This window comes from Acipenser ruthenus, chromosome 35, assembly GCF_902713425.1.
Source record: "Acipenser ruthenus chromosome 35, fAciRut3.2 maternal haplotype, whole genome shotgun sequence".
Lineage (NCBI taxonomy): Eukaryota > Metazoa > Chordata > Actinopteri > Acipenseriformes > Acipenseridae > Acipenser > Acipenser ruthenus.
The window spans coordinates 10,734,511-10,748,101 of record NC_081223.1 but is presented as its reverse complement, the minus strand read 5'-3'; the positions used below and the strand labels follow the sequence as shown (position 1 = coordinate 10,748,101).

At 44.2% G+C, this 13,591-nt stretch overlaps 1 protein-coding gene across 3 annotated transcripts in view; it reads left to right on the top strand.

Moving 5' to 3' along the window:
- Positions 1-7,751: 7,751 nt before the first annotated feature.
- Positions 7,752-13,591, top strand: part of LOC117395403 (cingulin-like) — a 31,209-nt gene continuing 25,369 nt past the window's right edge. The window contains exon 1 of one of the 3 annotated variants that reach the window (XM_059007370.1): positions 7,752-7,858. The gene's annotated coding sequence lies outside the window, so the exon portion shown is untranslated. Of the gene's footprint in view, positions 8,007-13,591 lie in introns of all 3 variants that reach the window. The other 2 variants (XM_059007368.1, XM_059007369.1) reach the window with 2 other exon arrangements.

The window sequence follows — 13,591 nt, the reverse complement described above, 5'->3', positions numbered from 1 at the left end:
GTCTCAATCTGAACTTAAGGCACAAGCATTTAGAGCACATGTGGGGAGTGGCCACCGTTTACACAAAGTCTATGGAACTGATGATCCCTAAAGCTCCACCTCTGCCACCTCGAATTAAACCCTCTGGGGCTCCAGTGGTTTTCGAGGCCGTTGGCACTCCATTCCTTTCCAAAGAGGTCAGGGACAATCTGGATTTTCATGTTAAGCGTATAAAGCTGCAGCATCCGTGGGGTCTGCCGATGATGGTACAGGAGTCGCTGAAGGCATTCATTCCACCAGCACCAAAACTCATTGTAAGTGAATTGAATCCCAAGCCACAGTATCAGATAGTTGTAGAGTTGAGTGACCTTCTGTTTATCAGCGAAAAGCATAGGAAGGATGTGGAATTTAACACCAAGAGAAAGATTATCCATAGAAGATGGGGCTATCCAAAGTTTGTAATAATGTCGTTGAAATCAATGTGCCCACCCGCTTCTATAGCTAAAGATCTGATCCAGCAGAAAGAAGCAGAAAGTCTGACACATTCCTCCCCTTCTGAAAGAGGAAATGCACTGGAGAAAAAGTCTGATCTCTCCGTGCCAGCTGAAGGGACAGCACTGAATGAAAGTAAATTAAGATCTCGGGATGTACAGTTTTCAATTAAGAACAGAGATCCGAAAGTTATTGATAGGTTTCAGGTTCACCTGTCAATGAAGTCCTTAGCAATCAAATTGGAAATTATACCAAAGACTGTGCAAACGTCTTACAAAATTGCTTTCCCTGTTATTAAAATACCTCTGAAAAAGCTAATTCCTCCCGGTGTGGTATTTTTACAGACAAGACCAGATAGTATATTTTTCATGGAGCAGCCACGTATTGATCATATAGAGATGAACTTGAAACACAAGCGAATTGAACACCAGTGGGGAGTGGTTACGATGTATAAAAAGTCCATGGCTTTGATGATCCCTAAAGCTCCACCTCTGCCACCTCGAATTAAACCCTCTGGGGCTCCAGTGGTTTTCGAAGCTGTTGACACTCAGTTCCTCCCCAAAGAGATCAGAGACAATCTGGAGTTCCATATCAAGCAGAAAAAGCTGCAGCACTTGTGGGGTCTGCCATCACATGTGCAGAAGTCAATCAATGCTTTTATCCCACCAGCGCCAAAGATCATTCTAAGCCAGCTGCACCCAAAGCCCATCTATGATATAGTTGTAGAACTGAGTGACCTTCCGTTCATCAGCAAGCAACACAAGAAGGCCATCGAGCGTAACATCAGGAGAAAGACCATCCAAAAAAGGTGGGGTCTTCCAAAGATAGTGTTAGAGTCCCTGAGGTCGATCCAGCCACCTGCAGCTCTAATACAAGACCTACAAACTGACAGGGCTGCTGCTAAAACGGGGCTTGACAAAGAAGAGACCACCTTGAAATCAACAGACGCAAAAACAGACAGGAAGCCTGAAAAGTCTAACTTCGAGAAGCTTTGGACTAAAACTGAGCGCATGTTTCAGATGTACCTGTTTAGAAAGTGCCTCGAAACCAGACTGGAAATGCTTCCAGCGATGGTGGACAGATCGTACAGAGAGGCATTCCCTGTGTTGAAAGTACCCCTAATCCAATTAATCCCTCCACATACAACAGTCCTAAAGCCAAGACCCGGGTTCATACCTTTCATAGAGCCGCAGGCTATCGATCGACTGGAACTGAACCTAAAGCACAAGCGTATTGATTTCCTCTGGGCTGCTCCTACACTTTACACAAAGTCCTTGAAAATCATGATTCCTAAAGCACCACCTCTTCCACCACTGATAAAACCATCCGGGGCTGTAGTGGCCTTTGAGGCTGTCGACACTCCGTTCTTAAAAAAAGAGCTGCGAGATGACCTGGAGTTTCACGTTACAAGGAAAAAGCTGCAGCACTTGTGGGGTCTGCCATTGCACGTACAGGAGTCAGTCGATGCCTTTACCCCACCAGCGCCCAAGATCATTCTAAGCCAGCTGCACCCAAAACCTGAATATAAGATAGCCGTGGAACTGAACAACCTTCCCTTCATCACCGAGCAACACAAGAAGGATGTTGAATTTAATATCATTAAAAAAATCGTCCATCGAAAATGGGACTCACCCAAGTTTCTGTTGACCTCCGTGGCATCATTCCAGCCGCCCGAAGCGATAACCAAGGACCTGCTAAGCCGACAAGTTAAAACAACCGCGACTGGGACAGAGAGGCAAAAGGGACAGAGAAAAGTGTTAACTGAGCCAAAGGCTGCAGGAAAGGGCAGCGAGATAGACTTAAAAACCCTAACCGTCTGTGAACATCAAAAATACGTGTCAAAGAAGTTCCAGGAAATAAAACTGGATATGAAGGAAATGCCGTACCAAAGTGAGTTCCCTGAAGTTAAAACTCACCTTGCACGGATAATCCCTCCAGGGTCTAGACCCATCCAGCCGAGACCAGAAACTGTCTTCTTCATGGAGCAGCCTGCTGTTGGTCGCATTGAGCTGAACTTAAAGCACAAGCAAGTTGAAGCGGAGCACGAAGAGGCGAGAGAGAAGCTGCCAGCAGGGGTGCAAGAGTCCGTCTCTGCTTTTATTCCACCGGCGTCAAAGATCGCTCCAAGCGAGTTGCATCCAAAGGCAGACTCTGAGGTGGTAGTGGAGCTGGGTAACCTACCGTTCGTCAGTGAGACAGACAAGAAGGCTATTGACTTTAACAACAGGAGAAAGATCATCCAGGGTAGACGGGGGCTTCCAAAGGTCGGGCATGAGTCAATGAAGTCAGCACTAGCAAAGGAACAGGAGCATCATTCCAGGGATGCTGCCATGGGGGCGTTCACCTTGGATAATTCCCTGGAAGAGCCTGTGCTTGACTCGCACCTGGAACAGAAAATAAGCTCCGAATTACGGGAGGGAAGGATGGAAGAATCAACGAAGCGGCCGAGAGACTGTCAAGCTGCAGCTGAAACACAGGCCGGGAAGCCAAGATGCAAAGTAGAGGTTTATTATACTTCTCCCAACCACCAACTGAAGTTTAAGAAATTTGTCGTTAGGACAAGAATAGATTTGCCAGTCAGAGGTCACAAAACAGTGAAGAGTACAACTCACTCTCCTGGAAAAGTAGATTTTGCGGATGCCAGTATAGCTACGGGGCAAGATCCAGCCAACAAACCACCAAACAGGACTGCCAAAAATGTGCTTTCGGCAACCAGGCCAAGTGAAGAGGCGTTGAAGATGCCTGGATTAAAACCACAAAGCAAAACTGAATTGAAACTAGAAAGCAAAACTGGATTGAAACCAAAGAGCAAAACTGGATTGAAACCAGAAAGCAAAACTGGATTGAAACCAGAGAGCAAAACTAGATTGAAACCAGAAAGCAAAACTGGATTGAAACCAGAAAGCAAAACTGGATTGAAACCAGAAAGCAAAACTGAATTGAAACCAGAAAGCAAAACTGAATTGCAACCAGAAATCAAAACTGAATTGAAACCAGAAAGCAAAACTGAATTGAAACCAGAAAGCAAAACTGAATTGAAACCAGAGAGTAAAACTGGATTGAAACCAGAAAGCAAAACTGAATTGAAACCAGAGAGTAAAACTGGATTGAAACCAGAAAGCAAAACTTTCCTGCAGGAACAGAAGAGAGAAAGAAGAAGAGGAGGTGCAAGAGAAGAGGCGTGGAAGATGCAAACAGCACAAGAGGAACGGCCCCAGAAAGCACCTCCTAGCAGAGAAACCGACCGGCGCGCTTCAGTAAAGAAGCCTCTTCCACACATGGCAGAGATTAGACCGACATCAAAGACGCACGTCACGATGACCAAGCCCAGGGCGGACAGTAAGACTGAACTGAAGCCCAGAAACAAAACTGGATTAAAATTGCCTGGCGAGTCTGGATCAAAGTCAAACAGCCAGCCTGGATTGATATCGGACAGCCAAACCACTCTGAAAAGCATATTCAAATCGCTGGTTAAATCTGCAATGCAATTAACTGGTGAAACTGATTGTAAAGAGGAACCAGAGCCAATCAGAGGTAAAAAAATAGCAAAGGGTACTCACACTCCTCGAAAAGCAGGATATGCAGATGCCAGTAAAGCTACAAGGCAAGCTCCAGCCAACAAGCCACCAGGCAGGACCACCAAAAGTGAGCTTTCAGCAACCAGGCCAAGAGAAGGTGCAAAAGAAGAGGTGCTGAAGATGCCTGGATTGACTGAATTGAAACCAGAAAGCAAAACTGGATTGAAACCAGAAAGCAAAACTGGACTGAAACCAGAAAGCAAAACTGGATTGAAACCAGAAAGCAAAACTGGACTGAAACCAGAAAGCAAAACTGGATTGAAACCAGAAAGCAAAACTGAATTGAAACCAGAAAACAAAACTGGATTGAAACCAGAAAGTAAAACTGGATTGAAACCAGAAAGCAAAACTGGATTGAAACCAGAAAGCAAAACTGGATTTAAACCAGAAAGCAAAACTGGATTGAAACCAGAGAACAAAAATGGATTTAAACCAGAGAGCAAAACTGAATTGAAACCAGAAAGCAAAACTGGATTTAAACCAGAAAGCAAAACTGGATTGAAACCAGAGAACAAAAATAGATTTAAACCAGAGAGGAAAACTGAATTGAAACCAGAAAACAAAACTGGATTGAAACCAGAGAGGAAAACTGAATTGAAACCAGAAAGCAAAACTGGATTGAAACCAGAAAGCAAAACTGGATTGAAACCTGAAAGCAAAACTTTCCTGCCGGAACAGGAGAGAGAAAGAAGAAGAGGAGGTGCAAGAGAAGAGACGTGGAAGATGCAAACAGCACAAGAGGAACGGCCCCAGAAAGCACCTCCTAGCAGAGAAACCGACCGGCGCCCTTCAGTAAAGAAGCCTCTTCCACACATGGCAGAGATTAGACCGACATCAAAGACACACGTCACGATGACCAAGCCCAGGGAGGACAGTAAAACTGAACTGAAGCCCAGAAACAAAACTGGATTAAAATTGCCTGGCGAGTCTGGATCAAAGTCAAACAGCCAGCCTGGATTGATATCGGACAGCCAAACCACTCTGAAAAACATATTCAAATCGCTGGTTAAATCTGCAATGCAATTAGTTAGTGAAACTGATTCTAAAAAGGAAACAGGCATGCCAAAAGCAAAGAACAAACACACATCTGCAAGAAAAGCTGAGTTTCCTGAAGGAACGGGAGAGAAAGGGAGGAAGAGAAAGAGAGGAAAGAAGATGGAGAAAGGGGAAGACTATGATAGCAATCGCCGTTATAGAAAAATAGATAGAGAGAGATGACTCCAGAGTATGGGAGAAGCCTTGTTATATTAAAAAAGAGATTTATGTAATTATTCAGACCATGAATAAAATAGCCTGTATGAGAGTTTCAGAGTATTTGCTGTCCAGACAGTCAGATAATAATTTAGACAGAGACACTGCAATGGCAATGCAGACAGACACCTTTACAGTGCTTACCTATGCTTGGCAATGCTTACCTATGCTTGGCAATGCTTACCTTGCTTTATCACACTTTGCTATGCTTTTCCTATGATATTACTTTCATGAGGGTAATAGGAGGGTAAAAATTTCTGCTCCTTGGTGTCAGGGAGGAGGCACTAGATGTCGCTGGTGAGTTGTGTGTTTGAAGGGGCCCACACTTTGACCTCCGTTATATTTTGTCCCCCCAAAAATTAAGGAAATAAAATCTGTAGGAGAGACGGGTAGAACATCACATTATATAAAAGAATACAGAACCCCCTACCAAACATAAGAAAAATAATGAAGTAAATTAACTCAGAGTTCAATACTTTTAAAACATGAACATAACATGATTGACCTACAATTTGTAGTTTAGGAAGAAATACAATTAGATAACCTGCAGATAATAAAGGAAGATAAATGGATGCATAGACTCAATACCAGGATGCCTGAAGCTTTAAATAGAAAGGAGTAGTAGATTGTCACACCGTGAGCTGTGAAGTGAATGACATCACAAACACATTAATAGATTTCAATTGAAATAACTGACTGTAGTTACCGTAGTATCAAAGCCTATGAGTACCTCCGCTGTTTGCTTTTCAAAAACTTTTCTTGGACAATGTTAAACAGACTGAAACTTTGGGAAGTTGGCTCTTTTGAGCAAAAAACATATATGTATATATATATATAAACTATTCAGTGTCATCAGCCAATCAGCTTCCAGCTTCCAATCTGGTTTCAATTCAGCTTCCATCTACTGTGTATTAGTGTGCTGTATTTTTAAGCTTAGTTCACATCTAATGGACAGTAAATACTAAACGAAGACACAATGGGTCTATTGCAGTGTACCAAATGTAGTCCACTTGACGTGTCTAACTCGTGGATTAAGCAGGTTTAGCCCACGTGATTGGACTAAAATCAGTACACCTTCTAATCCTGATTGCAGCGCACCTGAAGTGAATTATCACAGGTGGATCATCTGCTAAACAAGATCTCGAGAGAGAGAGAGAGAGAGGGAGAGATCGAGAGAGAGAGAGAGAGAGAGAGAGAGAGAGAGAGAGCGAGAGCGAGAGAGAGCGAGAGCGAGAGAGAGCGAGAGCGAGAGAGAGGAGAGAGAGAGAGAGAGAGAGAGGGAAAGAGAGAGAGAGAGAGAGAGAGAGAGAAATCAGAAACAGCAAACAGCTCTATAGGGTCAGAATACAACAGGACACTAAATACTTACTCACTATTTTAATGATTAGCTACAGCGTTTCTGCTTCCCCATTCTTCAGATAGCATGGTAGAGATAGCCAGGGAGACTGATGCTGTTGTTTAAATTGAAAGTTTGAAAGCTGGGCACTGACTTCCAGAGAACACTGAGATACTGACAGATCGAGGTGGAGTTACAATAAGAGGATGCACTGTCTTTCAGGTTCAGTCCATACAGCCCCTTCAGTCACTGCGTGCAAAATTATTACCATGTTAAGTCTCCTGTCTGATCTATTTTATAATGCATATGTGTTTTTTGGTTTTTTTTCAGTGTTATGGCAGGGCAGCTTCTCAAACTCCATAGAGTTCACACAAACTGATTTAAAAATGTACGAAAAATGTGTGACTGAAGGGGATATATATTTAAATATCGATATGGGATCCAGTGACACACAATGAGGGGAGCCTCTCAAAGTACTTTGACCTAATAAAAGAACCGAACCAGCCCCCTTCTCAGAGTTTACTGCTGTGGTATCCCCCTGGTAAAAACACAGCACAGTGTAGTAAAGCACAGAGAAGATAATGAACCAGCCCCCTTCTCAAAGTTTACTGCTGTGGTATCCCCCTGGTAAAAGCACAGCACAGTGTAGTAAAGCACAGAGAAGATAATGAACCAGCCCCCTTCTCAAAGTTTACTGCTGTGGTATCGCCCTGGTAAAAGCACAGCACAGTGTAGTAAAGCACAGAGAAGATAATGAACCAGCCCCCTTCTCAAAGTTTACTGCTGTGGTATCCCCCTGGTAAAAGCACAGCACAGTGTAGTAAAGCACAGAGAAGATAATGAACCAGCCCCCTTCTCAAAGTTTACTGCTGTGGTATCCCTCTGGTAAAAGCACAGCACAGTGTAGTAAAGCACAGAGAAGATAATGAACCAGCCCCCTTCTCAAAGTTTACTGCTGTGGTATCCCCCTGGTAAAAGTACAATAAAGTGCGGTACTGTATACAGGGGTTACAAGCGACGCCGCTGAACCCTGGGCCAATCACAGCGCGGCGATGGGCGGGCCTGACCTACGTATTGGCTATAAGAGAGTCCATGGCAGCGGATTGATAGCTCACTCCTGCAATGAGAACAGTTGGATAAGCGGACTCTGCACCGCCTACTATCTGAACGGCCAGCCAATCCCGGGAGCAGGCTGGGTGGGATTTGTTCATCGGGGAGAAAGGTGATTGCACTGTAACAGGTTGGGGAAGTAGATCAAATCATTTATTGGAATAAAAACACTGGGAGAACTGGAAGGAGGTGGGGAAAGGACAGTTTTCCATCGGGAATACCGTGGAACCTAATAGATAAACGAGGATCTCCGCGGTAAAGTAGGCTTTTTTTAATTGTTATTCACGAATGTGCAATGTTAGCTCTGTGTTTGTCGCTGATACAGTTTCGCTAGGTGAGCTACCTGTTTTGGGCAGGTGCTTATAGTATTGCAGGTAAACTGATATGCCGGACATTTAAAATGCATTCATGAGATCGTGTGCTTTAATATTATAAGCATTATTATATCGCCCGGCTATGTATATTGGTGTATTTTCTGTTGAAAAAATAAAAACATGAACCATTTTTTGTTCGTGATGGAATTTCACTAGTCACAGTTCCCACCCACGGTCAGCAGTCGCTAGTTTCGGTTGAAAGGATTCCTGATGGTAGTTTCTGCGAGATTGCGCAAGGATAAGGCAATCGCTTGTTTTTTTAAAAAAACTACAATTAGTAAAGGAAAAAAAAAAAGACTTGCTGCTTTTATTTGCTTTGTTTCATCTCTGGTGTGTTTGTTGGTTTGAATACGAACCTCAGCGTGTATTGAACCATTTATTAATTATTAATAATTCCGTAAATTAATCAACTGAGACTAAAAAAAAATGTGATAGGGAAGAAGCGAGATTACAAACTTGTATTGCATTTTAATTATGTTTTTACTTTTGCTGCTTATTCGAAACTGAGCTAGCCGGTTCTCGCAGTGAGAATACAGGTGTGGCTCTTTGATGTGTTGTACAATTAAGATTTAAAAAAAGGTCATTTGAGTATCACTATGTATCAAATATGTGTGTTAACAAAACAGCGACAGCCTTGTGATCCAACTGGACTGATTCGAGGGGCTGTATTCTTCCAAGTTCCCAGAGCCTTGATTGAATAAACCCATCAAACTCCGTGTATTTAAAGAATGAATTAATTCATGTTATTTATTCACTCGTTCAAATGGTTTGCCGGCGGAAACGGTGGTATCTAGTTACCTTGGAAACGCCAAATGGAAGTAATGCAACATTTCAAATCCGATACTGTACAGCGCGCATTGAAACAACGATGAATCGGCCGGCCTCCCGTGCTTTGTTATTTTGTAAGGTCGAATATCCTCTCAGCTTGCCCGTTTCTTGCATTCTTGTCCAGTTTTTCCCCCAGGACACTAAATAGTCAGAAATAAAGCAGGCCTGGTTGACATACCGGTTGGTTTACATTCCTCAAAGGTATTTTTAGCTGTGGCTTAAGAGAGTCACAATAAATCTACACGGGCACTGTGCCTGTGTTTCTGTGTGTATCAGGCAACAGAGGCATGATTGTTGATATTGCTGGCCTGTCTTGATTCGGTGTGGTGTAGGTAGTCCACAGAGTGCGGCCACACCAATTCAAATCCTAACTGTTTGCTATGGACTCTGCTGGTTCAGGACTAATCCACAAAGAGCCTTTTTAAAATTCACAACGCCCGGAGTTACTGAGGGGATCACACAACTCATTATTATTATTATTATTATTATTATTATTATTATTTGTTTATTTAGCAGACGCCTTTATCCAAGGCGACTTACAGAGACTAGGGTGTGTGAACTATGCATCAGCTGCAGAGTCACTTACAATTACATCTCACCCGAAAGACGGAGCACAAGGAGGTGAAGTGACTTGCTCAGGGTCACACAATGAGTCAGTGGCTGAGGTGGGATTTGAACCGGGGACCTCCTGGTTACAAGCCCTTTTCTTTAACCACTGGAGCTCTCAGCCTCCTATTGTAACTCGTTGACCAGTTACAAAACTGCAGAGTCCTGCAGACGCTTCAGTTATATTTCAGCACCGGGATGGAAATGAGACTCCCGTTGCATAGCATTTCCACCCATTCCAGGTTTTACGAGGCGTTTTAATAAGACACACCTGAGCTTGTTACCTAGACACACTGCGGCTAATCAAGCTCCTAGTAAAACCTGGAACGGATCACACTGCTGTGCAACAGGAGTCTTGTTTCCAGCCCTGAATGTCATGATCAATCACAATGTGATTCGGAACAGCGCGGTTCTGCCCGGCATTCTGTCGTGGGATTTGAACCAATGAGAGCTTCCAAAATGAGACCCAATACTACTACTACTACTACTAATAATAATGATATTCCCATTCTCTGCTTTATGCTTTTCCCCCCAGTGGAAAGTGAATGAGACTGGGTCCCATGTGTTACTGTGCAGCGCTTGTGGAAGTGCCCTGTAAGCAGACCTCAGCTAACTCGAGTGAAATACCTGAGAGTGTGTGTGTGTATCTCTGTGTGGATCTGTGTGTGAATCTACAATGTGTGTGTGTGTGAGAGAGAGAGAGAGAGAGAGAGAGAGAGAGAGAGAGAGAGAGAGTCATCTGTGTGTGAATCCTACAATGTGTGTGTGTGGGGTGTGTGTGTCTGTCTGAATCTACAGTGTTTGTGTGAGTGTGGCTCTGTGTGTGTGTCTGTCTGTGTGAATCTACAGTATGTGTGTGTGGGGTGTGTGTGTGTGTGAATCCTACAGTGTGTGTGTGTGGGGGGGGGGGGGGGTCTGTCTGTGTGTGAATCCTACAGTATGTATGTGTGGATCTGTGTGTGAATCTACAGTGTGTGTCTTTGGATCTGTGTGTGAATCTACAGTGTGTGTGTGGATCTTTGTGTGAATCTACAGTGTGTGTGTGTGGATCTGTGTGTGAATCTACAGTGTGTGTGTGTGGATCTGTGTGTGAATCTGCAGTGTGTGTGTGTGTGTGTGTGTATTTCTGTTTGTTTTGCTGAGGAATAGACTATGCCCCTGTCATGTTTAAACATATATTTACTTTCACTGGAACTTTATCGTGTTGATTCTCCCCCCTCCCCCCTCCCCAGCCCCTCTGGAGTTTAGACTAGGAAATCTGCAGTGTGTGTGTGTGTGTGTGTGTGTGCGCGCGCGTGTGTGTGTGTGTGTGTGTGTGTGCGCGTGTGTGTGTGTGTGTGTGTGCGCGCACGTGTGTGTGCGCGTGTGCGTGCTGCAGTTTCGTGTTCCTCCCCCTCCTTTCTGTTTATTTTAATACCTGACGCTGTGTACTACACCTTTTGTGACTGTGTTAGTTTACATGGTTTCGTGGAGGTCACAGCTATCCGTTTTAGCGGTGACTTTGTGTTTGTTTATATATTGCTCAGCGCTTGGTCGCTGGCACTCCCTTTAAAGGAGCGCTGCTGTAAGCAAGGCTGAAAAATCACTTTCCTTACCTCTTCCTATCAGCGTCAGCGGCACTAACACTGCCCTCCCTTTTTCTTATCCAGGAAAATCAAAATCAAAAGTTCTGTCTGGTTCCAAGCTATTGTACAGGCAGTGATTTCGGGGTGGGTCGGGGGTAGCGTTGTCATTGATTTAGGGCAACATTTTATAGTATCTTTTTAAATCTTTAATGAATTGTAAGTCGCAGTAACTGAATACTGTATGAATAAAACCGCGGCGCTAGCAGCGTGCGAACGACAGTGAAGTAGTTTCCTGTAATCGAATCTACTAACACACAAGCCAAGCCAAATACACTGGCTGTTTTTACCTTCATTATAACCCTGAGGAATTCTGATTTGAGTCCTGGTTGTTTTACCCTTGATAAAGACAGCACTGTTCGGAGTGGGTGCTATATTGAGAAGGCCCGCACCCCCCTGCCTTGTTTTCTCTGGCTGTGTGTGCAGCTCTGTGTTCTGCACAGGTGTACAGGGTGGAGTTTCTAACTCCTCCTCACCTGGGCTCAGGTGCACAGCCAGCTTTCTTGCAGCTCACCTGTATTCCACTGAGAATTCTTTAGATTAAAGCAAACCATTGTGCAATGAAGTGACTCTTTGAAACCAGGGAGGGACCAGCGTTACCGAGTCTCTGCCCAGGGAGAGGGAGTGAGAGGCGGGGTGGTGGTGGTGGTTTCAGTGCCCCGGGCCTCTGTCCCAAACTCCCTTTTAAAAACCTTCCAACATATTTAAACTAATGGCTTTGAACACATGACTTGATACAATTCACACAAAAGCTTGGACAAAGGTGGATTTCAGACAATCAGATCTCTAATGCCTGTTCAAATATTATATATTATTATCTTTCAAACATCTATCCATCTGTGTATCCTGTGTGTTTATCTGTCACCAGTGCTGTGCTGCTCAGTCTTTGGAGACTGTTTGCAGACTGATCCTCCAGTTGATTTTCAATGCATTTGAGTGTGTGTCAGCCTGCACTGCAGCCCAATGGAGCAGACTGGTTGCAGTAGCCCCATTCACACTGGCAGACGCTTTTATCCAAAGCGACTTACAGAGACTAGGGGGTGAACTATGCTTCATCAACAGCTGCTGCTGCTGCAGAGTCACTTCCAGTAGGACCTCAGCTTTACGTGACTTGCACAGGGTCGCACACGGTGAGTCAGTGGCTGAGCTGGGATTTGAACCCTGGAACCTCCTGGTATCAAACCTCTTCTGCCCTCTTTGTCATAAAAGATGCACCATTCAGCTCTCTCCTCTCTCTCTCTCTCCTCTCTCTCTCTCTCTCTCTCTCTCTCTCTCTCTCTCTCTCTCTCTCTCTCTCTCTCTCTCTCTCTCTCTCTCTCTCTTTTTCTCAGTTCAAAGAGCTTTGTGCATTCCAGTGCCTCTTATCAGGGAGTGCTGTAATCATGAAGCACTGATAAGAATGACAAACACATTCCTTTACCAAATGCACAGTGAGCGCTTTCTTTCTTTCCTCTTCTTTCTTTTTTGTTCTTCGCTGCTTTTGTTCTTTTTGTTTTTCTCTTTCTCCATTCCTTAAATTCTCTCTTTCATTCTGTAGTTCATTCTCTCTCTCTCTCTTTCTCTCTCTCTCTCCTATTTTGTCTTGGACAAGAAAGACACCTTCAAGCAGCCTGCCGGCGCACTAACTCTGTATCTGAGCGTGCAGTTTACATTATTAAAATGTTTCAGTGTTTGCAGTATCCTGCTGCTTCGTGCAAACCCGATAACTGCACTAAATACTAAGATCAAGGCTTCCGCGAAGCCTTTGGAAATGGGTTAAAAGGTAACTGTTTACTCGAAAGCTTGTGAATGCTGCCTGCTGTTAAACACAGATTACAGGCTGGCAGCTCCTTAATGAAACTCACAGCAATCCCCAGTCCACTGCAGGGTTCATCTGCATCCAGTTTCTCGTATCACTGCTTTTGCTTGGAATTCACAGGCTATGGAGACAAATGACTGTCACTTATTACCAGGAAATAAGTCATGTTGGCAAAGAGCAACTGGTTTTGATATCCCAGCTAATTATGAACAAGAGCTGCAGTGATGCAATTCCTTGTTAGTTGTGGTTAAAGAAAGGGGCTTGTTACCCCAGGAGGTCCCCGGTTCAAATCCCGGCTCAGCCACTGACTCCCTGTGTGTGTGTGTGTGTGTGTATGTGTGTGTGTGTGTGACCCTGAGCAAGTCACTTCACCTCCTTGTGCTCCGTCCTTCAGATGAGACGTAAGTAAACGAGGTCCTATTGGAAGTGACTCTGCAGCAGTTGTTGATGATGCAGAGTTCACCCCCTAGTCTCTGCAAGTCGCTTTGGACACGGCCTTTGTCATTCCATTCAAATCATGTGACCGTGTGACCTTTTCCACTCTCACAGCCCCGCCTGCTAACAAGCTCGGGCGTGTTTTATTAGAAGCGTAGCAAAACCAGGAATGGATCAAACTT